The sequence below is a fragment of the Salmo trutta genome, chromosome 27, assembly GCF_901001165.1.
Source record: "Salmo trutta chromosome 27, fSalTru1.1, whole genome shotgun sequence".
In the NCBI taxonomy this organism is placed as follows: Eukaryota; Metazoa; Chordata; class Actinopteri; order Salmoniformes; family Salmonidae; genus Salmo; species Salmo trutta.
This window is the reverse complement of record NC_042983.1, coordinates 31,408,815-31,436,561: the sequence shown is the minus strand read 5'-3', so window position 1 is coordinate 31,436,561 and position 27,747 is coordinate 31,408,815. Positions and strand designations below refer to the sequence as shown.

General features: G+C 45.2%; 1 protein-coding gene across 6 annotated transcripts in view; it reads right to left on the bottom strand.

The window, feature by feature from the left end:
* LOC115164897 (myocyte-specific enhancer factor 2C) overlaps positions 1-27,502 on the bottom strand; it is a 109,311-nt gene extending 81,809 nt beyond the window's left edge. Inside the window, exons 1-2 of one of the 6 annotated variants that reach the window (XM_029717803.1) lie at positions 27,273-27,502; positions 6,678-6,805 (exon numbers count right to left, since the gene is read on the bottom strand). The gene's annotated coding sequence lies outside the window, so the exon portion shown is untranslated. Of the gene's footprint in view, positions 1-4,497; positions 5,028-6,677; positions 6,806-27,266 lie in introns of those variants that run through there. The other 5 variants (XM_029717802.1, XM_029717804.1, XM_029717805.1 and 2 more) reach the window with 5 other exon arrangements.
* Between the last annotated feature and the right edge of the window lie 245 nt (positions 27,503-27,747).

The following is a 27,747-nucleotide window of genomic DNA, read 5'->3' as shown; positions in this document are numbered from 1 at the left end:
TAGCGCTGAGATCTGTCCTGTCCTGTCTTGCCCAGACCACCCAGCAAGCAGCCGCCATGATGACCAGGCCTGACAGGAAACAGGAAACAGGAAGCAACAGGCAGGAAGTCCTGTTCATCTAGTCTAGTCCATTTGGAATACAACAACATCTCTATCACACATTAGGAGATACTGACTTCAGTCAGCCCAATGGACAGAAACACTTTTTCTCTCCTACAAGCTCTTCAACCCTGTCAATCTCCTTCTTTATCGTTTCATTCTCTCTTTCAAAGTCTGTATTACATTCTCTTTCATACCATTTGTTTCTCCTCAGTTTATCTTTCCAGTCATCACACTGACACTTTCTTCTCGACTCTACCATCTTTCCAGACATCAATTCCTCCATGTGAGAATACAAAAAAAGACATGCATTTTATTTAAATGTCTACCAACAGACACACAAACTAATTCAAACAAACACACACACACAGACACACACAGACACACACTCACAAACAAAAGCAACACCAAACACAAAGCACAGCACAACTAGAATTCTACTTTATGCAGAAATATTCTAAAATGTGTTTTACAATACAATTAAACATCAAAGCATGAGATATTCCTCTGTGATCTTTAACACCCTAGTGAACAAACCCCACACACCCCCTTCCACTTACTGCACTGAGGAAAAGTTGCTGAACGTCATGGCTAATTACTAGATAGAGACAGAAGATTTCGTTATGCAAACCAGGACACACTCATATCTGCATTGAAATACATCATAAAGCATTGAAGGACTACAATACTTTCTTGGGCTTATTTATTAACTTTATTAGTAATTGCAGCCTAATAAAGATACTGTGACAATGCTCGCAATAAACACAAACACAGGGGGAAATATTCCCAACACATACATCAGTTAGGACAATATAATTGGGATCTGCACTAAATTAGTAAATAAACACATGCTTAGGTTGCCCAGATACTTTTTTGTAAGTAAATAAATGAAGCTGAACAGAACAATATTCATCCCATACCTAGCTGTAGAGGGAACACCTGCCTTACAATAAACAAGGGCTCACACTGAAACCCCTCAAGTTATGAAATTATTTGAATCTGCTCCAATACAGCAGAAAAACTCCACTGAGCTATTCCGAGCAGAGCTCAGCTATTTTGCGCTGCTCATTTCAGATCAAATAGGAGAAGAAAAGCACCCTTCCTGTGTACTGTACGCTGGAGTTCCTGTGTGTGTCATCGTCACATTTGTGGAAAAATACAATGTCATTTGTGAGAATATCACCTCATGGTGTAAAATATGATGTGTCCTCCTCATCTGAAGTAAATAAGATTCCTCTGAATTGCTTCGAATGTTACCCGCTTCTTTAAGCCGAAGGGCATAAAGTGCAATTACTTCAGTATCTAGTATCTACCACAAGATCTTGCTAACCTGCAAATGAAAGTGTTTTACTGATGTTTAACTGAGCAAACTCTGCAAACCCCTTCCAAAACATTTGCGACCATTACTGGGGGAAAAAAAATCTAACTTTAAAGTAAAGCAATACGGGCTATTAAATTATTTGCTTAAACGTAAACGCTTCTGATGTTTCTATTTAGAAAAATGTTTTCATAGATTAACTTTTTCCTTCATTAGGATGGTATTTTGAACCATGCCTTGCTTATGTAGCATATGCCCATAAGCATCACTGTGGAGACTATTCCCTTCAAACGTAAGCGACCAAATTCAGCAGTCCTTTTTAGAGTTTACGGAGCATGCTAGTGTACGCCTTAAATCAAGCACTCTGACAGATTTCCTTATTTCACTGAATGCCAACAGGGAGCTGAACTCTCTCAGGTCATGCTGTTGAATATCAACCAGTAAATCTTCTCTCTGTTCATAAATCAGTACTAGAGAGGAACATTCTAACTACACTGGTCACTCAGAGGAAGCTGAAGATGGTTTTTGGGTTTACAAAAAAGCTGTGATCCTGGCACAAAGGGTGTCCCTTCACTTGAATAAAGCTTTACTGAGCCCCTGGTGTACAGCGATGTGCTTCGACAATCAGCTAAATGCCCTGGCCAATCAGAGTGACACGTGACCCCCTAATCCCTCTTTGTGAGAAGGGTAAGAGCATGTTGTCACTGTTGGTTTTGTGAATTGGCATCCAAAATCCCCAATGATTTGTTAGGAAGGACATGTCTGAGAAGAGTAAGAGAAACAAAGCAGAGAGAGAGAGGGAGAGAGAGAATAGTGAGAGAGCAGAGAGATAGAGAGAGAGAGAGAGTGTGTGTGATTCTGATATTACAGAGCTTGGCTGAGAGAGTCCTCTGTGTGTAATCGTGTGTCCACATGCGAGCGCTCACCTTCCCTCTGAGCAGATTAACCTAACTCTAAATCCCGAGAGAGCAACAGGCGAGCGACACAAAGAACATCTTCATTGATGGTGGGTGGGAGTGGGAAGGAGTACAGTAAAGGTGTGAGCGTATGTCCACTACTCCTTGCCAAAGGACAACTTCCCGTCTACTCTTTCACAACAGAACGTCGAGAACATTCTGAGTAATGCAAAATACACTGGAGCCTTGAATCAAACAAGCACATCCCACTTTACTGAATACTGAGCTGATATTACTGATAAACGCTGAGACATTAGCCTTGTACTGAGAGTTGCTTGTATTTCCAGTAGTCCAACAGCCCAGAGGTGGAAGCAACTCTAAAAGCCTCTGGATGGGGCTGTACTTTTCCAGAATGTCCTCACAATCACTGCCTCTGCTCAATTCCTTTTTACAAAATAATACAGAAACTTTATAATTAGGCAATTCAATAATTGTGACTCATTTTGAGAAATTATGGCATTGAGTAAATAGATCATTTTCATATCATGATACTAATTTACAGTATAATAAGTATTATTATATTAATATTAGATATACAAGCGCATACAATCTGCATAATACACCCTCAGTCTTAGCAAACTAAGTTTCCCTAAGGTATCAGAAATGAAGAAACTATTTAATATATAAAACGTGCCTTACTCTATTTGTGTAAATATCTATGAGGGGTTCCAAATTATATTATATCCAAAATATGAATGCAATTTTAATTTACATTTCTCAAAAGTCATGCCAATTAGCACAGGTTATTTCAGACAGTGTTCCCTGTCCCACTCTTTATAAGAAGCTCAAACTAGCCTGGTTTAAAGACATGCTTCAAGAAAACCAGCAGAAACAAATCAGGGAGTTCACAGAACATTTCTACTGTACCAAAAGCTATCATGAATGAAATGTTATATATAATATATTTGTTCAATGAATATAGAGCCCTGACTTTACAGCCAAAAGATATGCTATGCACATAGCTTAATAAGTAGCTACTTATATCTCTGATGGTTAGAAACGGCAAAAACCTTCTAGTATCTTCCTTGAGCCCCAAGAAAACAGACACATTTGAGTTTGTCTGAATTGTCATCGCTAGGCTATCTATCTTCCACAATTTAGCTACATTGCTTGACTGACTATAATTACACATGAATATTGTATAGTTGGATGTTCTATTAGACTGTGAAACTATGGCATACAAATCCAGCGGGGAAGCTGAATCATTTGATCTGGCAGTTATGTCAGTTTACAGGTGTGAATGTGACTTGTTTTATATCGTTAAAAATAGTTAATTAAGACAACTAACTCGCATCTTGATAATATACCAGTAAAACATGATCATGTTGAGTTGCATTAATTCAGAATGCATTGGGAAACTTTGTTGTAATGTAAAATGTGTCAAGCCTAACTTCTGACAAGTTGAATTCAATGTACAAAATGAGCCACTCATATAAAGCAGGGTATACTTCATTATTAACAGTCAATACTTTACTCATTTGTGAGTCCAGCAGAAATTGTGAATTTTATTCCGGGTTGTGACCTGTTATAAATGTATCTACGCACCTACCAGTATATATACATATAGATTAGTTTAATTAAATATATAGATTAGTTTAAGAATATAGATTAGTTTAAATATATATATATATATATATATATATTTAAACTAATAGGCCTTTACAAATATTTCAGAGGAATCATTGTAAAATTCTGCATAATATAATGTCATAACGCTTCAGTATAAGACGCTGGCAGTAGCTCTATCAGTCTATTGTGCGCCTGTGGATATGGTGCTGCGATATTGTGGGAAAGAAACACTGCAAGGTCAAAGCAACACTTATGTGACAACAAAACCACGAGACAAAACTTGACTCTCTTACTTATATTGCTGCTTGTAGCCAATCTAATTAACAGACACAGTTGTCATATGCTTTGAGATAAGATGTTCATTGTCACATTGTATCAATAGGTGCAGTGAAGTTTTTGGGGAGGTAACGCGCTTCAAAATAGCGCTCAAGTTTCCCGGTGATGTCAAACTGACACCAAAGATTATAAATAAAGACGCCTCGCTGCTTCCATCGAGATACAACGTGTCCTCTGGATATGACAAAGATTTGATAGATGTAGGAGCACGTTACTCACTTTATTATGCATGAAATCTGTCCGGTAAGTGCGAGATACCACAGGCAGTCTCCGGTTGTGTTGTCCGGCCGAATGACAGAGCGTACAGGAAGCCGTTGGGTGCCCGGGATGGACTTCGCAAAGACGCACTTAAATCCAGCACTGGCAACAACGCAACTCAAAAAAGAACGGCACTATAAAATAATATCAAAAACTAGCCGCTCTCTTGTCTGACAGTGTCTTTGAGGACAGTGAGGATGGTCTCCAGTGATGTGTCGGCGAAAAGAAGGGACGGTTGAAGCCGTGGACGTCTGTAGCTGATGATGTTGTGAGGGCTGTTTCTCTTCGCTCCCACAATCCTGGCCGAGTCTCTCCCTCACCCTCTCCCAGCGCAGAGAAATATTAGGTTTTACTCCTGAAAGGGGGCGGGCTCACATTTCTCAACTACTTTGATGAGAGAGGCTTAGCACTAATGCATTATTATCTCAAACCTGATAAAGTGGACGGACAATTAAGCACTGTGAAAGGACTGTCAGAGAGTATGATTATGGCGGCTATGTGCTTTAAATAAATAACCGTGGAGGGTGTGCTTTTAGCTTGTGCAGCTGGCCCACCTAATGAAATTCATGTGGCAAAACTCTTGTGGTTGTTGTCCTTGTAATTGATTCTATTAACATTACACACTGTCATTAATTAAGCGTTAAATATGTAGGCCCAGTTGACTGTAATATTGTCTTTGATCGGATGCAGCATAGCCTATGGACTAAACAGGCACAATTATAGTAATAATAATAATAATACATTGTTTCATTTTTGTCACAGGACAATTTCTAAACATTCACATATTTGCATAAGTAAATGTTTCTGTGAGAAAATGTTCTTCATCTACAGTTGTTCTGCATCTGTCAATCATTCTCCGTGCTCCAGTTATCTCCCGAGATAAGGCCTGACACAGACAGTAAGCATGAGCAAATTAGCAAGGGTTATCCCCCAACCAAATGATTTCAAATCATCCACTCAATTAGTGTGAAGATAACAATTAGAACAGCAAGTATGCCACTTCAGATAAGACAAGGGAGCCAAAACTATTTGTGAGATGGACGGCAGATAGGTTCTGTAATACCAGAGTTCTAATATATTCACATTATGCATCTCAGCTTCAAGATTCTTGAGTATTTGTTTAAAAAATAGCCCTCTTAATTTCCCCTAGTAAGAAACGTTTGGCCTTTGTGTCAAAAGTCTACCTGGCTGTGGAATAGCTTAGCATTATTTTAACCCTTTATCTGCTGGGCGGGCCTGTCACCTCAGTACTGTACAAGGCAAGTCTGAGAAAAAAAGAGGTACATGAAATCAATTAATAAATAAATCAAGCTGGCTAATCTGCTTGACGGGCGGACACTAGGGTCTGTAACTGAAACCTTGGGTGTCCGATTACTCAGGATACCACCTTCACGTCACGTGACCCTTTAATCTTTAATTGAATTTCCTCTGGATGAACCCTAGAACAATCGATAGGCTAGAGTCTATTAGACATAGGAGGCCCATCGCACATGACAGTTATCAAGGGTAGGCCATGGAGCTCAGCATGCTGAAACACTAAGTGACCCCCACACATGACACAGGTCACATAGTAACTTTAACATAACACACAACTTTGTAGTTGAATGACATGGGATAGAGGAATCTTAGTCCTGAAATTATTTGTGGATCTTTACTCACGGTGTGCTGCCGAGTATCTTTACTGTGACGTGTGTTATGAGTTGCTATGGAGTGACAGACTGTACAGTTTATAATGGGTTGCTATGGATTGACAGACTGTACAGTTTGTTATGGCTTTCTATGGAGTGACAGTGTACAGTTTATTATGGGTTGCTATGGATTGACAGACTGTACAGTTTGTTATGGCTTTCTATGGAGTGACAGTGTACAGTTTATTATGGGTTGCTATGGATTGACAGACTGTACAGTTTGTTATGGCTTTCTATGGAGTGACAGTGTACAGTTTATTATGGGTTGCTATGGATTGACAGACTGTACAGTTTGTTATGGATTTCTATGGAGTGACAGTGTACAGTTTATTATGGGTTGCTATGGAGTGACAGACTGTACAGTTTATTATGGCTTGCTATGGAGTGACGTACAGTTTATTATGTGTTGCTATGGAGTGACAAACTGTACAGTTTAAAGGAGCTTGTACCCACCACTTTCCAGACATCAGCCTCAGTGCCCTCTCTGTGGTGTGTGTGTGTTGTTTGTGGTCTCTCAGTGATTCATCAGAAATGTCATGGTGGGTGTCTGTGTTTTGAGGTCGTCTTCGGTCGGTTGGCACCTGGAGAGATCAGAGTAAGGCAATCAGACTGGGAGAATGCTGGATAAACTAGTCACTTATATAAGAGTGTGTGAGAGATGAAAATACAATATTGAAAGTATGATGTCCTGAAGTGGCTAGGATCTAGAGGGAGGAGTCTATGGTAAAGGGAGTTATTGCATCAACACACTGAAATGACTGAACTTACTCGATGGTGTTGCAAATTAGATGGAATGAGGGTTTTCCCCATCTGGTGGCTTATACACTCACCTTGGCCACACAGCGTATAAGCCAATGGTTTTTGGACAATATGAAAATAGTTCTAAAATAGTCATAAGCACTGTCAGTGCTACGCATCATGGGCAGACACATTGTAATGTGCTATTAAGTAGTAACATGCTCATATTATTGGATAACTTTATAGAGGGATTTAGTTACTGACCGCGTTAGAGAGTGGAGTGAGACTGATCGGGTCAGCATATCTGATTAAGTCTGTTTTGTCTTGTCTTACCAACAAAATGTTACAAATCTGCAGAAATTGTTGTGCCACCCTGTGTTCCTGTGGACAGCAATTTTAGGACATTGATACATCTGCTCATCTCACATTCTCCTTGTAGTCTTTTGCTCAGTTGTCTTGTAAATAGATTGACTTAATATCCTAAACTGGTCTGACGCATTCATCTGGCATGCTGATAACAACCCCACACCCCCTTTAATCTCTTTTTTTTGTTTAAAATAAGCTTTATTTCATTTTTCCACATTTTACAATCATAATAGGCTAGTTCATATATTGTAAATACAATTCAGCTTTCACATCAATACATGGCTTCATTATTGCATAGTTTACAGATGTAATAGTGTCCATGAAGGTTTTTGTAGGCCTAATAGTGTCCTTGGAGGTTTTTGTAGGCCTAATAGTGTCCTTGGAGGTTTTTGTAGGCCTAATAGTGTCCTTGGAGGTTTTTGTAGGCCTAATAGTGTCCTTGGAGGTTTTTGTAGGCCTAATAGTGTCCTTGGAGGTTTTTGTAGGCCTAATAGTTTTCTGGAGTCCACTTTCTTCTTTTTAGTTCTGTTTTGATTTGTTTAAAAATAGTGTTCTAAGGAACAAAAAGTTGTTTTATAGTCAAAGAACATCTTGTCTTCCAAATCATATTGTTCACGATGCATATGATTTATCTTACCACCCACTGGAATGTTGAGTGTTGTCCGTTAATCATCTAACCATATTTGAGTAAATCTAATTCCTACAGTGATGGGCCATGTCATCTAATTTCAGAAAGGGTCAGGGAGCATAATATACCGCGTTCCTTTACTTTTAACTTGACCCGAGATTTGGCTAGTTTAGTGTTAAGTGTGTATATATTTCCAATGAAACTACATTTAGCCCACCCCTGGAGCCCACTGTCCCCTCCTGACATACTTTATTGGGGCTTCCCTCCCCCTGTCTCTCCCAGTTATGAGAGATCCCGACCTGAACATGTTTAGCACTTTAGGGGAATTGACAGCCGCTTCAAAGTTCCATGAATAAAATGTACTGTTTGCCAAAATGATTATACAATTTGAAATATGTCACCATGTGTACACAGACGGTAGGCTTTTGGGCAAATGCAATTTCATGAGGTTTGGCATGCATTGTGCATAGAGGAGAAGAGGAAAATGGCGACTGGATGCGAGTCAAACACACAAAGTGTGGTTAGTGATTTTGATCTGGCTCAGATTGTTTCTGAAGCTTTCCCTGGCACTGACTTCAGAGCATGTGTCACACACATAATTGGGCTGCCTAAAATATGTGTGTGTGTGTGTGTGTGTGTGTAACTGGAAGAAGCAAAGTAGTCAGTCTGCCTTTCATAAGAGTGAGATAAACACCAACACATTTCTTGGGCCAACAGGAACAGCCCAGGCCGTGTGTAATCTGTTGTCGATCATGCTCACGTGAAAACACAATCTGCCTGTCACAGTTGATAATGTTGTGAAGCACTCAGTCCCACTCCAGAGAATTAGCTAGCGCTGCAGTGACATATTTGAAGTGGTGCTGCTCTGTCTGAACAGGCTTCCAGTTTTTGGTGTGTGACAGTTTCTCTCTGTCTCCTATTGGAGAGAGACAGGTGTTGTTTTGATATTGGCTTGATTTTACACGATGAGACGACCAAACGCATCAGAGGGAGTTTGTAGAGACCTACAGGCCAACTCCACACAGGATCCACAAGGCTATAGATCGTGGTAATGTGTGGGGTGTGTGTGTGTGTGTGAATGTCCGCAGGCGTGTGTGTTCGCATGCGTGTGTGTGTACGCACAAGTGTGTGTGTGTCATCACCAATCTCTAGATCAGTCTACCTTTTGTCCTGGCTTTTGATCTCTTGGAAGATACACCTTCACAATACTCACTACACCATCACAATACTCACTACACCATCACAATACTCACTACACTATCATAATACTCACTACACCATCACAATACTCGATGAACCATCACAATACTCACTACACCATCATAATATTCACTATGCCATCACAATACTCACTACACCATCACACTACACCATCACAATACTCACTACACGATCACAATACTCACTACACCATCACAGTACTCACTACACCATCACAGTACTCACCACACCGTCACAGTACTCACCACACGTCACAATACTCACTACACCATCACAATACTCACTACACCTTCATAATACTCACTACACCATCACAATACTTACTACACCATCATAATACTCACTACACTATCACAATAATCACTACACAGTCCACAGGAGAATAATCAGAGACAAAGATATAGGACCTTTCCATTCCCTTCTCTGCTGCACTGTTTGTCTAACTGATCCAAAGCATTACCTTACATATAATTTTGTCTGCCTTAATAATAAAGCACATAATGAAACTCTGAAGGCAATATCATTAGTAATTGCAGTTGTAGAAGGATACCACTGTTCAGTATAATTAGAAGATCAACGGTGAGAAAGACACTTTTTAATTAACCGATGCCATACATCCTTATGTTTGAAACCATAGATACAAGCGAGACAATTGTGTTTAATATCTCAATATATTTCCATACACAATCAAATTAGTTTCCCAGATTCTGACGATTCAGGTTGAGATTCTGAAAATATGGCGAGACCAAGTGCAGTAACTTGTGGTGAATTATGGAAAGGTTGTGTAGAGGTCACAGTATATACACGGAATACATTGAACGGTCAGAAAAGGTAAAAGGATAAATCCTGTATCAGCAAAATATTTATGTGTTTTTTCCCTCTCTACAGTAAGTGAGAAATGGTTCAGTACTAGTAGTGATTTAGTATGGCCTAGTAGTGTTGTAGTCACCCTCTCTGGCCTGAGCCACTGAATTCACCCATGAAAACAGAGGATTACCGGTACCCCTGTATGTACTGTAGCCTCGTTACTGTTCTTTTATTGTTGCTCTTTTAGTTTTTTACTTTAGTCTATTTAGTAAGTATTTCTCTTAACTCTTACTTGTATTAAAACTGCATAGTTGGTTAAGGGCTTGTAAGTAAGTATTTCACGGTAAGGTTGTATTCGGCGCATGGGACAATTTTTGGGGGGATTGATTTGATTTGTTAGCCGGAGACACATGGCGATTATACTGTACTGTTTAACCCCCAGACCTACAGGCCATTACAGGGATCAACGAACAGGGCTATCTTTCTTTTATGGTCCGATCCCCTCACTATTCCCCCCACTAGCAGTGGCTCAAGAGCCATGGAAAATGTTCCCTCCGTACAATGCAGAGAGCCAGTCTTTTCACTATTCATTATGGCAGTATGTTATTTTATTTTCCCCATAAAGTCCTAAAGAGCTTTAATTTAGCTAGAGGCGCTTTTCTGGGCAAGGCCTGTCTAATTACATTTTTTGTATGCCCAAAGCTACAATGCCAAGATGTAATGCATATGCAGTGGTAACATGTTCACAATTGTACTTCTCAATACTCATTTTTTTTCGAGGTCTATTTAATGTCATATAACCTACTGACAATAATATGTTCATAATTGTACTTTTCAATACAAATTTTTTTTTCGAGGTCGAATTAATTTCATATAACCGACTGACTATAATATTTTGACTGGAAGTATTCCCATGCCATTTGCTTGAAGTAATGGTGAAATCATTATAGAGCTTTGCCAAGTGAGAGACAATTCTGGTAATTTGCATGTTGTGTTGTTCAAACAGCGTCCGAACTCTACACCTTTGATCCATTATGGATGAGGCACAAGTAGTACCAACCTGGACTCAGGGGTAGACGTAACAATTAGTATGATATTTTAAGTTACGTAGGGTACGTATTAATTTGTAGATGTCCATCATACTATCTCCTCATGCCATTTGCACACACTGTATATAGACATTCTTTTTTTTCCTATTGTGTTATTGACTGTACGCTTGTTTTTTCCATGTGTAACTCTGTGTTGTTGTTTGTGTCGCACTGCTTTGCTTTATCTTGTACAGGTCGCAGTTGTAAATTAGAACTTGTTCTCAACTAGCTTACCTGGTTAAATAAAGGCAAAAAAATGTATAATAATAAAATAAATGTCCTATGATTTCTTACAAATTACAATAAGTATGATATTGTCCAAATTGTAATACGTACAATATGTTACGGATTGCAATATGTACAATATCTTATGAATTTGCTGTATGATATGGTACAAAATCCAATTTGTTGTGGCCAACGTTAGCTAGGTCGCTAGGTGGCTAATGCAAACTTTAGCTAGGTGGCTAACATTAGCTAGGCTAAGGGTTAGGGATAGGGGTTAAGGTTAGAGTTAAGGTTAGAGATAAGTTTAAGGTTAGAGGATAGGGGAAGGGTTGGCTAACATGCTAAGTAGTTGCAAAGTAGTAAGTAAATGCAAAGTTGCTAATTATCTACAATGCTAAAGTTGTCCTTGATGAGATTCGACCACGCAACCTTTGGGTTTCTAGACATTCGCGATATCCATCCATCCCCCCCAACCAACCAACTACACTATTTTAGTTTTTGCCATTAGTAACCTTCTGTCTTATGTAACCAAACGTAACATATCATATTCATTTGGATTCCCAGATTTACATTTACTATGTTACGTCTAGTCTATGAGAGCAGGCTGGCAGTACGACAAGCTCTCCCTTTGTTCTGCCTGACACTCCTGTTACCCCACAGGAAAAGGCCCATGGTCGTGTAACTGCATTCACTGGCTGAACTACTGCTATTCGTACTGAAGAGGGAGGCCACCATTAGGGACATGTTGGGTCTTCACTTTGAGATAACCACCACCTACCCCGCTCTGTAAAAACAATCTGTCTACTACTGAACATATGCCATATGAGACTTGGCTGGTCATTATATAGATACATTGATTAATTCATCAAATAATGATAAGATAACCATGTGAGATTCCCAGGGCTTGATGTTGAAAGTGTAAAGTATTGTTGTACCCTCCATGTGGACTGGAGACCAATGCAATGTATGTGTTCAGAGTTGTTATGCAACTATGAGTGCTGCCTATAGGGGAGCTGTAGAGCCTTTTCAAAGCTTATTCAACTGGTTAAGCAAAATGAGCTGTGAGTTGCATTGGCCAGTGAAACTGATGAGAACTCATTGTTCTGCTATCTAACAATGAACCACAAATAATTTTACCCCAAACAGTTCACATAATGTTTCCTTGTTAATGAAAGGTATGCATGTCATTGCTCCATTTTTGTTTCAATGGATTGTAAAATATTACGAATTACTTCCTTTGTAGATGATAATTTAAATAGCATCACACAGCCTCATTAAAAGTGCTGAATATTTCATCAATACATGCATAGTTTTAAATATTCACATCAAATTCAATTTGATATAGCCACCTTTATGTCCAATGTTTTAGGCTGCTAAAATTACAAATGCTGTCAGGGACAGTCGTCACTGTTTCCTAAAATCCTCTTTTCTTCCCTGCGGAGAATGCGTGACTGACGTGGTTTCACTGTATATTTCAGTATTTCACTCAAAGTTCCCTTTGTCTCCAGATTGCTTCATGTGAGAAAAAAGAAGTGCCTCTCACTCGCTAATGATTTTTCCTCCAATTGAATGGCTGACAAGTAATTCATTCCTAACTGCTCAGAAACTGGCACAGTTATTTCATTGTTTCAGCCCTCCTTTCTACAGGAGCCTGTAAAGTGGGGATGCCAGTGTAGAATATTTCTGTTTCCAGTTGAATGGTGCCAACCGGTGTTTCCTGAGGCTGAGCAGAAGCTATGCCTGACAGATGTTGTGTGTTACCCCGTAGCAGTGGAAAGATCACACACGTGATCTGACATTTCAGCAGTCATAGTTATATTACGAATATTCAAACGATCAAGGTAGAGCAGTGGTTCCAACCAAGGCTACTAGAACTCCCAGGGGGTTCTTAGCCTATCCACAGGGTTCTTAGCCTATCCACAGGGTTCTTAGCCTATCCACAGGGGGTTCTTAGCCTATCCACAGGGGGTTCTTAGCCTATGCACAGGGGGTTCTTAGCCTATCCACAGGGGGTTCTTAGCCTATCCACAGGGGGTTCTTAGCCTATCCACAGGGTTCTTAGCCTATCCACAGGGGGTTCTTAGCCTATCCACAGGGGGTTCTTAGCCTATCCACAGGGTTCTTAGCCTATCCACAGGGGGTTCTTAGCCTATCCACAGGGTTCTTAGCCTATCCACAGGGGGTTCTTAGCCTATCCACAGGGTTCTTAGCCTATCCACAGGGGGTTCTTAGCCTATCCACAGGGGGTTCTTAGCCTATCCACAGGGGGTTCTTAGCCTATCCACAGGGGGTTCTTAGCCTATCCACAGGGGGTTCTTAGCCTATCCACAGGGTTCTTAGCCTATCCACAGGGGGTTCTTAGCCTATCCACAGGCGGTTCTTAGCCTATCCACAGGGGGTTCTTAGCCTATCCACAGGGGTTCTTAGCCTATCTACAGGGTTCTTAGCCTATCCACAGGGGGTTCTTAGCCTATCCACAGGGGGTTCTTAGCCTATCCACAGGGGGTTCTTAGCCTATCCACAGGGGGTTCTTAGCCTATCCACAGGGGGTTCTTAGCCTATCCACAGGGTTCTTAGCCTATCCACAGGGTTCTTAGCCTATCCACAGGGGGTTCTTAGCCTATCCACAGGGGGTTCTTAGCCTATCCACAGGGTTCTTAGCCTATCCACAGGGGGTTCTAGCCTATCCACAGGGTTCTTAGCCTATCCACAGGGGGTTCGTAGCCTATCCACAGGGTTCTTAGCCTATCCACAGGGGGTTCTTAGCCTATCCACAGGGGGTTCTTAGCCTATCCACAGGGGGTTCTTAGCCTATCCACAGGGGGTTCTTAGCCTAGCCACAGGGGGTTCTTAGCCTATCCACAGGGAGTTCTTAGCCTATCCACAGGGGGTTCTTAGCCTATCCACAGGGGGTTCTTAGCCTATCCACAGGGTTCTTAGCCTATCCACAGGGGGTTCTTAGCCTATCCACAGGGTTCTTAGCCTATCCACAGGGGGTTCTTAGCCTATCCACAGGGTTCTTAGCCTATCCACAGGGGGTTCTTAGCCTATCCACAGGGGGTTCTTAGCCTATCCACAGGGTTCTTAGCCTATCCACAGGGGGTTCTTAGCCTATCCACAGGGGTTCTTAGCCTATCCACAGGGGGTTCTTAGCCTATCCACAGGGGGTTCTTAGCCTATCCACAGGGGGTTCTTAGCCTATCCACAGGGGGTTCTTAGCCTATCCACAGGGGGTTCTTAGCCTATCCACAGGGGGTTCTTAGCCTATCCACAGGGGTTCTTAGCCTATCCACAGGGGTTCTTAGCCTATCCACAGGGGGTTCTTAGCCTATCCACAGGGGTTCTTAGCCTATCCACAGGGGGGTTCTTAGCCTATCCACAGGGGGGTTCTTAGCCTATCCACAGGGGGTTCTTAGCCTATCCACAGGGGTTCTTAGCCTATCCACAGGGGTTCTTAGCCTATCCACAGGGGGTTCTTAGCCTATCCACAGGGGTTCTTAGCCTATCCACAGGGGTTCTTAGCCTATCCACAGGGGTTCTTAGCCTATCCACAGGGGTTCTTAGCCTATCCACAGGGGTTCTTAGCCTATCCACAGGGGTTCTTAGCCTATCCACAGGGGTTCTTAGCCTATCCACAGGGGGTTCTTAGCCTATCCACAGGGGGTTCTTAGCCTATCCACAGGGGGTTCTTAGCCTATCCACAGGGGTTCTTAGCCTATCCACAGGGGTTCTTAGCCTATCCACAGGGGTTCTTAGCCTATCCACAGGGGTTCTTAGCCTATCCACAGGGGGTTCTTAGCCTATCCACAGGGGGTTCTTAGCCTATCCACAGGGGGTTCTTAGCCTATCCACAGGGTTCTTAGCCTATCCACAGGGGTTCTTAGCCTATCCACAGGGGGTTCTTAGCCTATCCACAGGGGTTCTTAGCCTATCCACAGGGGGTTCTTAGCCTATCCACAGGGGGTTCTTAGCCTATCCCACAGGGTTCTTAGCCTATCCACAGGGTTCTTAGCTATCCAGGGGTTCTTAGCCTATCCACAGGGGGTTCTAGCCTATCCACAGGGGGTTCTTAGCCTATCCACAGGGGGTTCTTAGCCTATCCACAGGGTTCTTAGCCTATCCACAGGGGTTCTTAGCCTATCCCCAGGGGTTCTTAGCCTATCCACAGGGGGTTCTTAGCCTATCCACAGGGGGTTCTTAGCCTATCCACAGGGGGTTCTTAGCCTATCCACAGGGGGTTCTTAGCCTATCCACAGGGGTCTTAGCCTATCCACAGGGGGTTCTTAGCCTATCCACAGGGGGTTCTTAGCCTATCCACAGGGGGTTCTTAGCCTATCCACAGGGGGTTCTTAGCCTCTCCACGGGGGTTCTTAGCCTATCCACAGGGGTTCTTAGCCTATCCACAGGGGGTTCTTAGCCTATCCACAGGGGTTCTTAGCCTATCCACAGGGGTTCTTAGCCTATCCACAGGGGGTTCTTAGCCTATCCACAGGGGGTTCTTAGCCTATCCACAGGGGGTTCTTAGCCTATCCACAGGGGGTTCTTAGCCTATCCACAGGGTTCTTAGCCTATCCACAGGGGGTTCTTAGCCTATCCACAGGGGGTTCTTAGCCTATCCACAGGGTTCTTAGCCTATCCACAGGGGGTTCTTAGCCTATCCACAGGGGTTCTTAGCCTATCCACAGGGGGTTCTTAGCCTATCCACAGGGGGTTCTTAGCCTATCCACAGGGTTCTTAGCCTATCCACAGGGGGTTCTTAGCCTATCCACAGGGGTTCTTAGCCTATCCACAGGGGTTCTTAGCCTATCCACAGGGGGTTCTTAGCCTATCCACAGGGGGTTCTTAGCCTATCCACAGGGGTTCTTAGCCTATCCACAGGGGTTCTTAGCCTATCCACAGGGGGTTCTTAGCCTATCCACAGGGGGTTCTTAGCCTATCCACAGGGTTCTTAGCCTATCCACAGGGGGTTCTTAGCCTATCCACAGGGGGTTCTTAGCCTATCCACAGGGGTTCTTAGCCTATCCACAGGGTTCTTAGCCTATCCACAGGGGGTTCTTAGCCTATCCACAGGGGGTTCTTAGCCTATCCACAGGGGGTTCTTAGCCTATCCACAGGGGGTTCTTAGCCTATCCACAGGGGGTTCTTAGCCTATCCACAGGGGTTCTTAGCCTATCCACAGGGGTTCTTAGCCTATCCACAGGGGGTTCTTAGCCTATCCACAGGGGGTTCTTAGCCTATCCACAGGGGGTTCTTAGCCTATCCACAGGGGTTCTTAGCCTATCCACAGGGGTTCTTAGCCTATCCACAGGGTCTTAGCCTATCCACAGGGGGTTCTTAGCCTATCCACAGGGGTTCTTAGCCTATCCACAGGGGGTTCTTAGCCTATCCACAGGGGGTTCTTAGCCTATCCACAGGGGTTCTTAGCCTATCCACAGGGGTTCTTAGCCTATCCACAGGGGTTCTTAGCCTATCCACAGGGGGTTCTTAGCCTATCCACAGGGGGTTCTTAGCCTATCCACAGGGGGTTCTTAAGCCTATCCACAGGGGGTTCTTAGCCTATCCACAGGGGTTCTTAGCCTATCCACAGGGGGTTCTTAGCCTATCCACAGGGGGTTCTTAGCCTATCCACAGGGGTCTTTTAGCCTATCCACAGGGTTCTTAGCCTATCCACAGGGGAGTTCTTAGCCTATCCACAGGGGGTTCTTAGCCTATCCACAGGGGGTTCTTAGCCTATCCACAGGGGTTCTAGCCTATCCACAGGGAGTTCTTAGCCTATCCACAGGGGGTTCTTAGCCTATCCACAGGGTTCTTAGCCTATCCACAGGGGGTTCTTAGCCTATCCACAGGGGGTTCTTAGCCTATCCACAGGGTTCTTAGCCTATCCACAGGGGGTTCTTAGCCTATCCACAGGGGGTTCTTAGCCTATCCACAGGGTTCTTAGCCTATCCACAGGGAGTTCTTAGCCTATCCACAGGGGGTTCTTAGCCTATCCACAGGGGGTTCTTAGCCTATCCACAGGGTTCTTAGCCTATCCACAGGGAGTTCTTAGCCTATCCACAGGGGGTTCTTAGCCTATCCACAGGGGGTTCTTAGCCTATCCACAGGGGGTTCTTAGCCTATCCACAGGGGGTTCTTAGCCTATCCACAGGGGGTTCTTAGCCTATCCACAGGGTTCTTAGCCTATCCACAGGGGGTTCTTAGCCTATCCACAGGGGGTTCTTAGCCTATCCACAGGGTTCTTAGCCTATCCACAGGGGGTTCTTAGCCTATCCACAGGGTTCTTAGCCTATCCACAGGGGGTTCTTAGCCTATCCACAGGGGGTTCTTAGCCTATCCACAGGGTTCTTAGCCTATCCACAGGGGGTTCTTAGCCTATCCACAGGGTTCTTAGCCTATCCACAGGGGGTTCTTAGCCTATCCACAGGGTTCTTAGCCTATCCACAGGGGGTTCTTAGCCTATCCACAGGGGGTTCTTAGCCTATCCACAGGGGGTTCTTAGCCTATCCACAGGGGGTTCTTAGCCTAATCCACAGGGGGTTCTTAGCCTATCCACAGGGTTCTTAGCCTATCCACAGGGGGTTCTTAGCCTATCCACAGGCGGTTCTTAGCCTATCCACAGGGGGTTCTTAGCCTATCCACAGGGGGTTATTAGCCTATTCCACAGGGGGTCTTAGCTATCACAGGGGTTTAGCCTATCCACAGGGGGTTCTTAGCCTATCCACAGGGGGTTCTAGCCTATCCACAGGGGGTTCTTAGCCTATCCACAGGGGGTTCTTAGCCTATCCACAGGGGTTCTTAGCCTATCCACAGGGGGTTAGCCTATCCACAGGGGGTTCTTAGCCTATCCACAGGGTTCTTAGCCTATCCACAGGGGTTCTTAGCCTATCCACAGGGGGTTCTTAGCCTATCCACAGGGGTTCTTAGCCTATCCACAGGGTTCTTAGCCTATCCACAGGGGTTCTTAGCCTATCCACAGGGGTTCTTAGCCTATCCACAGGGGTTCTTAGCCTATCCACAGGGGGTTCTTAGCCTATCCACAGGGGGTTCTTAGCCTATCCACAGGGGGTTCTTAGCCTATCCACAGGGGTTCTTAGCCTATCCACAGGGGGTTCTTAGCCTATCCACAGGGGGTTCTTAGCCTATCCACAGGGTTCTTAGCCTATCCACAGGGTTCTTAGCCTATCCACAGGGGTTCTTAGCCTATCCACAGGGGGTTCTTAGCCTATCCACAGGGTTCTAGCCTATCCACAGGGGGTTCTTAGGCCTATCCACAGGGGTTCTTAGCCTATCCACAGGGGTTCTTAGCCTATCCACAGGGGGTTCTTAGCCTATCCACAGGGGGTTCTTAGCCTATCCACAGGGGTTCTTAGCCTATCCACAGGGGGTTCTTAGCCTATCCACAGGGGGTTCTTAGCCTATCCACAGGGGGTTCTTAGCCTATCCACAGGGGTTCTTAGCCTATCCACAGGGGGTTCTTAGCCTATCCACAGGGGTTCTTAGCCTATCCACAGGGGGTTCTTAGCCTATCCACAGGGGGTTCTTAGCCTATCCACAGGGGGTTCTTAGCCTATCCACAGGGGTTCTTAGCCTATCCACAGGGGTTCTTAGCCTATCCACAGGGGTTCTTAGCCTATCCACAGGGGGTTCTTAGCCTATCCACAGGGGGTTCTTAGCCTATCCACAGGGGTTCTTAGCCTATCCACAGGGGATTCTTAGCCTATCCACAGGGTTCTTAGCCTATCCACAGGGGTTCTTAGCCTATCCACAGGGGTTCTTAGCCTATCCACAGGGTTCTTAGCCTATCCACAGGGGTTCTTAGCCTATCCACAGGGGGTTCTTAGCCTATCCACAGGGGGTTCTTAGCCTATCCACAGGGGGTTCTTAGCCTATCCACAGGGTTCTTAGCCTATCCACAGGGGTTCTTAGCCTATCCACAGGGGGTTCTTAGCCTATCCACAGGGGGTTCTTAGCCTATCCACAGGGGATTCTTAGCCTATCCACAGGGTTCTTAACCTATCCACAGGGGGTTCTTAGCCTATCCACAGGGGGTTCTTAGCCTATCCACAGGGTTCTTAGCCTATCCACAGGGGGTTCTTAGCCTATCCACAGGGTTCTTACGCCTATCCACAGGGGGTTCTTAGCCTATCCACAGGGTTCTTAGCCTATCCACAGGGGGTTCTTAGCCTATCCACAGGGGTTCTTAGCCTATCCACAGGGGTTCTTAGCCTATCCACAGGGTTCTTAGCCTATCCACAGGGTTCTTAGCCTATCCACAGGGGGGTTCTTAGCCTATCCACAGGGGGTTCTTAGCCTATCCACAGGGGGTTCTTAGCCTATCCACAGTGGGTTCTTAGCCTATCCACAGGGTTCTTAGCCTATCCACAGGGGGTTCTTAGCCTATCCACAGGGGGTTCTTAGCCTATCCACAGGGGGTTCTTAGCCTATCCCACAGGGGGTTCTTAGCCTATCCACAGGGGTTCTTAGCCTATCCACAGGGTTCTTAGCCTATCCACAGGGTTCTTAGCCTATCCACAGGGGGTTCTTAGCCTATCCACAGGGGGTTCTTAGCCTATCCACAGGGGGTTCTTAGCCTATCCACAGGGGGTTCTTAGCCTATCCACAGGGTTCTTAGCCTATCCACAGGGGGTTCTTAGCCTATCCACAGGGGGTTCCTAGCCTATCCACAGGGTTCTTAGCCTATCCACAGGGGGTTCTTAGCCTATCCACAGGGGGTTCTTAGCCTATCCACAGGGTTCTTAGCCTATCCACAGGGGGTTCTTAGCCTATCCACAGGGGGTTCTTAGCCTATCCACAGGGGGTTCTTAGCCTATCCACAGGGTTCTTAGCCTATCCACAGGGAGTTCTTAGCCTATCCACAGGGGGTTCTTAGCCTATCCACAGGGGGTTCTTAGCCTATCCACAGGGTTCTTAGCCTATCCACAGGGAGTTCTTAGCCTATCCACAGGGGGTTCTTAGCCTATCCACAGGGTTCTTAGCCTATCCACAGGGGGTTCTTAGCCTATCCACAGGGGGTTCTTAGCCTATCCACAGGGTTCTTAGCCTATCCACAGGGGGTTCTTAGCCTATCCACAGGGGGTTCTTAGCCTATCCACAGGGGGTTCTTAGCCTATCCACAGGGTTCTTAGCCTATCCACAGGGAGTTCTTAGCCTATCCACAGGAGGTTCTTAGCCTATCCACAGGGGGTTCTGAGCCTATCCACAGGGGGTACTTGAGAAGACTCATGAAACCATAGGCCTACTGGTAAAATGCACATGAGGGGGTACTTCAGGGGTACTCCGGGCAGAACAAAATACAGTTGGTGGTACAGGAACCACTGAGGTAGAACACTGCCATTGTTAACACACTGTAAATCCTACTGCGGTAGGGTAAATCACATTTAAGTGTTTGACATAAAATTATAAAATTTTGATATCATAATTTGTAGGCTTAGCTGGAAATCATACAGCATATACAAGAAGTCTACCCAGTCTGAATGCGCTCTACCAGCTTCTGAATTCATTCTAGAACTTCCTGGAGATATATTTGGCCCTGAAGTATGCATGCAATTAGGCATGCTACACACGCACACGCACACACACACACACACACACACACACACACACACACACACACACACACACACACACACACAGTGCAGAAGAACAGGGGTGTAACAGGAGAGTCTGATAGGATAGGGGTGTACAGGTTAGTTGGTGTACAGGTTAAGAGGTGTACAGCTTAGTGGGAGTACAGGTTAGAGGGGGTGTACAGAGCAGGTTGTGTGTGAGTGAGGCTCTGTAGTGCCCTACTGCTCTTGGCACGCTACAGGGTGTAAAGAAAGCCAATCATAGCCAATCATAAAACAGGGACTGAAAGTCCAGGCCACTGCCATGACAAGCACCCATAGGTTTTGTTCAGCCCAAGCCCCAGGACCTCTCAACACCGTGCTATGGCTGGTCTAGGGTCAGTCCATATGCCAGACTTTGGGCCTTTTGGAGACCTGCATGGTTGTAAACCACCAGGTTTAGGTGACACAGCTGGTTGTTCGTCAGTGAGGTTGGAGTCTAAAGTGAGGGCATGAGATCCGGGGATGGAAGAATAGATCTTATCACTGTTTCTTATTCCAATGACAACCATTACACAGCACATGTCCTTACAGCAACTGTGGCCTCCAGCTATTCTCCTGACTACTAAACATCCCTCTAAACACTACTCTAAACTCTCAACACTACTAAACATCCCTCTAAACACTACTCTAAACTTTCAACACTACTAAACATTCCTCTAAACACTACTCTAAACTCTCAACACTACTAAACATCCCTCTAAACACTACTCTAAACTCTCAACACTACTAAACATTCCTCTAAACACTACTCTAAACTCTCAACACTACTAAACACCACTCAGTAGAACTATGAAGTACACGTCTCTTACACCATACAGCAGGGACCGTCATCTAGATTCAGCTGTGGTCAGGGGGCCGGAACATAACTACAAATAATTTGTAAACTGCAAATTGACCTTAAGAAGCCCAAACAGATATAATGTTTGTCTAAAACATAGTCATTTCAAACCTTGCTGTCACAAACCTCGTCTTCTGACGATAAGTTGAAGTCACTGTCAGAGAAAGTGGACCAATACGCAGCGGGTTGCGTGCTCATCATCGTAATTTATTAAATTAATGTGAACACGTGAAAAAAACAAAAACTGCGAACGACTAGTGACAGTTTCACAGGCTATACATTCACTCGCAGTGCGAAATACAACTACCCACGAAACACAAAGACAAACACACACTACTATATAGGACTCCCAATCAAAGGCAACTCAACACACCTGCCTTCAATTGAGAGTCCAACCCCAATCAACTATACATAGAAACACAGACATAGACCAGTGACAAACCCCATAAACATACATCAAATACCACGTCCTGACCAAACTACAATAACCAAATATACTCTATACTGGTCAGGATGTGACAGTACCCCCCCTCAAAGGTGAAGACCCCGGAATGCACCTACACAAAACACAGAAAAAAAACCCAAAACAAGCAGAAAAATCCCCTAAACAAAAAAGGAGGGAAGGGAGGGTGGCTGCCGTCAACGACGGCACAGTGCTACACCCCCCCTCCCCAACCCACCTATATGGGAGGCGGCTCAGGTGTGGGACGTGGAGTCCGCTCCATCCCTGACATAGTCCACTTAAGTGGCGCCCCTAACTTCGCCCGGCTGGCAGGCGATTCTTGCCGCGCCCGGCTGGCGGGTGTCTCTGGCTGCGCCCGGCTGGCAAGCGACCCTTGCTTCGCCCGGCTGGCGGGCGTCCCTGGCTGCGCCCGGCTGGCGGACGACCCTTGCTGCGCCCGGCTGGCGGGCAACCCTGGCTGCGCCCGGCTGGTGAGCGGCGATGGCTACGCCTGGCTGGCGGACGACCCTTGCTGCGCCCGGCTGGCGGACGGCCACTCTGGCAGATCCGGCACGGCGGGCCACTCTGGCAGATCCGGCACGGCGGGCCACTCTGGCAGATCCGGCACGGCGGGCCACTCTGGCAGCTCCGGGCAGACGGGCCTCTCTGGCAGCTCCGGGCAGACGGGCCGCTCTGGCAGCTCCGGGCCGCTCTGGCAGCTCCGGGCAGACGGGCCGCTCTGGCAGCTCCGGACAGACGGGCCGCTCTGGCAGCTCCTGACTAGCGGGCGGCTCTGGCTGCTCCTGACTAGCGGGCGGCTCTGGCTGCTCCTGACTAGCGGGCGGCTCTGGCAGCTCCTGACTGGCTCTGGCGGCTCTGGCGACTCCTGACTGGCGGGCGGCTCTGGCGGCTCCTGACTGGCGGGCGGCTCTGGCAGCTCCTGACTGGCGGGCGGCTCTGACGACTCCTGACTGGCGGGCGGCTCTGGCGGCTCCTGACTGACGGGCGGCTCTGGCGGCTCCTGACTGGCAGGTGGCTCTGGCGGCTCCAAACTGGCGAGGCTGGGCTGACGCACTAGAAGCCTGATGCGTGGGGCTGGTACAGGATGTGCCAGCCTGGGCACACGCACCTCAAGGCTAGTGCGGGGAGCGGGAACAGGCTGAACAGGACTAAGCTGACTATTGGGAAGCTTGGTCCGGGTTGCTGGTACTTGTCATGCTAGACTGGGGGTACTCACTTCCAGGATACTCCGAGAGGCATGAACCGGAAAGACTGGGCCATGGAGGCGCTCAGGTGGCCGTGATCGCACCGCCTGCACAACCCGTCCTGGCTGGATGGAACTAGTAGCCCTGCACGAGTGGGGTGCTGGTACAGGGCGGACTGGGCTGTGCGTGCGTATGGGCAAGATAGTGCGCACCTTGGCGAAACACGGCGCTCTCCACCTTCTTCGCTCCTTCCTGCACTCACGGGTAGCTGGCTTATGGCTCTTCCTATGCCCAGCCAAACTACCCGTGTGCCCCCCCCCAAAAAAATTATTGGGGGTGCCTCTCCGGCTTCCTAGCCAGACGTGTCCCCCGGTAGCATTCCTGTTCCACCCCAGCCTTCTTCCACGGGCCCTCTCTGGCCAGTATCTCTTCCCAAGTCCACTTCTCACAATAATCCATATATTCAGCGTCCCAGTCCCTTCTCCGCTGCTTGGTCCTGTTGTGGTGGGTAGTTCTATCACAAACCTCGTCTTCTGACGATAAGTTGAAGTCACTGTCAGAGAAAGTGGACCAATACGCAGCGGGTTGCGTGCTCATCATCGTAATTTATTAAATTAATGTGAACACGTGAAAAAAAAAAAATGCGAAGACTAGTGACAGTTTCACAGGCTATACATTCACTCGCAGTGCGAAATACAACTACCCACGAAACACAAAGACAAACACACCCTACTATATAGGACTCCCAATCAAAGGCAACTCAACACACCTGCCTTCAATTGAGAGTCCAACCCCAATCAACTATACATAGAAACACAGACATAGACCAGTGACAAACCCCATAAACATACATCAACTACCCTCTGCCACGTCCTGACCAAACTACAATAATCAAATATACTCTATACTGGTCAGGACGTGACACTTGCTGACATTTGTAGATGATCACGTGTCTCTCTAGTATGTGCTGGAATACTTGGGAACAGATTTCCAAACTTAAAATCACTTGGAGCTGATTTCCGGGTGTTTTTACAGTCATTTATCGACAACAATGAACATGTATTTATTTATTTTAGATCAGAAAACTTGTGGGAGGGGGGCAAATAAAACCGACAGTTGGGGAACCTTGCTATACTGCAACTGCCTTTGATAACATCTAGCTATGAAGCAAAGCCAATGGACGTTGATGTGTGTTAATGTGAAACGCAGACCTGACATGATACAGTAGGCCCAGCGACCCCCGGCGAAGGAAGGCACACGGCGGAGCGGAGTGCGGCAGATGTGAGGCGGCGTCTAAACCTCTCCGTGCCTCCAGCATCAATCCGATTTATTCTTATTAAGACGCCATCAGATGAGAGGCAGGCCACTGAGATTAGCTGCAGATCAAAAGGCTCGCTGCTTCTCTGCCTAGCGAGCACCACTCATGTTTTGTAGATTTAGGCAACTCTAGTGCACAGGCACTCTAGCGGCAGAGAAACCATGTGGTGTGGTGTACTGTACAGGCAACGACACTGCTCAGGGCGGTAGACTCAGACTGGAAAGGGATTTCTCCTAAACGAGGCTGGACTGCGGCTGGAACGTGGAAATTTGAAATGGTGTAATAAAGCAAATAGAAGACAAAGGAAAACTACCGCCCCATTACTGCAAGAAATTACAGTGGAACAAAGGTACTTGTCCTTTCAGTGCCGTCACGATGAAACTACTTCCATGTGTGTAATACGTCTTGGTTCAGTGATCATTTGCTTTAAATGTTAAATGTATGGCTTGTGTAACGCAAGATCATGGCGTCTGGAGCACCAATAGGCACCATAACCACGTCAACTACTGCAAAGCCATACGCCAAGAGCAATTAAAACACATCAGTAGCAATGGACGCCTATGTACCACTTTGCTTTCGCCGCAATCTATTTCTCCGTAAGGCTTAGTGTAAATCCAAACGAACATATCAATTGCACCAGACTCATAACATTAACCGTATTATGTGCTCACGAGCGTAATCTCTGCAATCAAGGAAGCTAAGTTTAGATACAAACACAGCCTTAAACATTCCTGGGGTTCTCTCTGTGCTGCAAATGTCAAGAGTAGTATCAACCCCACACTGAGCATAAGTTATCGTTAACATTACTAACTGATTGAAGGTCAATTTGGAGTGTATCAAGACTGTGAGAAGCTTCCAGAAGGATGGGCACATACATCCAAGTAATATAGTACAGGCAACAGTACAACGGTACAGGGTGATGGCGAAGCGACAGGATGGGGGTGGTGGTTAGAAGTTCAAAGGGATAGAGAGGCCTTGATAAGAGAGGAAAAACAATGACTTTCCTCAACTCCATTTCCCATCAAAGCGCTGGACTGTTGGGGCAAAAACGTTTGTAAGTGAAGAGAGGTTTTTACTGGGTCAATGCTTCTAAGGTCCCCTCTCTTCAGGCTTGATATTAAGAGGAAGGAAAGTAATGGCTCACTTTGCTGGCCTGAACCTAACAAGGTGACACATAACCAAAGTTATACAGAATATCCCCAGACACCCAGGATTTCAAATGGTAAACCTAAGCATCTTGACGGGAGATGTAGAAATGGTAAAGTATATACACATTTATTTCATGGATTAATTTGCAGTAATTGTGTCTCAGTGAGTTGGTTGATATGGCATATCAAATAGTGGTGTTATAAATGAATACTATGTATAATTTATTTATTTTATAATAACATTTAAATTATTATTATTATGGTTTTTATTACATTTTAATAATAGCTATTACTGCTACTTAATTGCCTGCTGATGGGCCATCAACAACAGTACTCAAACTCGTTGCGTAGGTTACTAAAATTCCTTGAATCAAATGTCTGAAGAAAAAGTTGAACAAAGCCTTTCAGCATCCATAAAAATCAATCTCAACTTTTGTTTGGGTTGGAATTCTTTGGCGTTGTTTTAGGACGTTTGCCTGCTATTGAGTACATTTTTCTTCCCCTGCCTTCAGAGAGGCAGTTAGTTCAATATCAACTCCCTTCAGTTGGTGTAATATGACAAATTTCCTCTTTGTTTCACTGCTTAGCGAGAAATGTCTTATTTAAGTGTTGGCCTCCGTGTGATACAAATTGACATTGAAGTCTGCAGCAGCCACTTAGGTGGCTACCTTGCGGGGTAAGCTATTTCTAAAACAAACAGCATGTTGAAGCCATGCACTTTTCACTCACAGATGATTTCAGATTATGCAACGAGGTGTTCTTAGCAATTAACCTTAGGAAGACCAATAACCCAAACTGACTGTGACGAATTCAAACAAAAAATACAAGACAGTATGAAGTTACTCTAGAGAGTCAAACCATTTGTCATGCCTTGGAGAAATAAGAAGGTATACATGTAAAACTCCAACCTATGTAGCTACAGTACAGGATCCTCCATGGGCCATTCACTGGTACAGAAGTGATTGGCAACAGCTGTTTGTGACTGCCCGATCTCCAACTTCAGCATAGCTCAACCATTAAGCTTTTCCATCGTCTTGGTTCTCTGTCACGCACTAACTGTAAGTACCTGAGGTAAAAGAACCTAGCGTCCATTCTCTGCCCAAATGGGTTTGATTGCAGATCCAGATGTATTTTTATTGTTTTGACACGACAAAGTTACTGTTTCACTTTTCAATATAGGCTACACAAGTCAATATAAATAATTTACTAACAATAATACCAATACTATATTACAATAGAGTTAGTTGTTTAACAGATTTATGGCTGGTCATCATCCACCATATGGCAAAAAGAGTGCCCCTGCCAGAACCAGATTTTTCATCTAGCAGAAAGTCACAGTACACCATGGAAAGTAGAAGGGGAAGCTAAGGGTGTGCTCTGTAAACTCACCCGTACCGTATCTTTGCTTCTCCAGGAAGTACCACCCTACAGGACCAGCTGAGGGACAGCTCAATCAAACAGTCACAGGTAAAGAAAATATATATAGTTAGAGATAAATGTAAAAGAAGAGTAAATAGTTCACTGTAAAACAAAAAATGTCCTGCATGTATAAAAGCCAGACCAGCTGGCTTTGAATATAAACCCCTGTTTTGGGTTGTGTTTTGCCCCTGATCTCTCTCCACACTGAACCCAAGACTTGTTCTCCCTAAACCCCCCACCCCACGTCCCCCTCCCCCCCGATCCACCTGCCCCAGTCACTCCTGAGTATATTTAGCCCGCTGAGGGATCAGGGACACAGACTTTTGTCAGCGGTGGCATATGTACCCTGGATTATTGCCTCCAAAAGAATGTTACCATCCACGAAGGAGCAAAGAAATACCCCCTCATCCCTCACTGTACATTTAACAACACCCCACGTCCTGCTTTCATT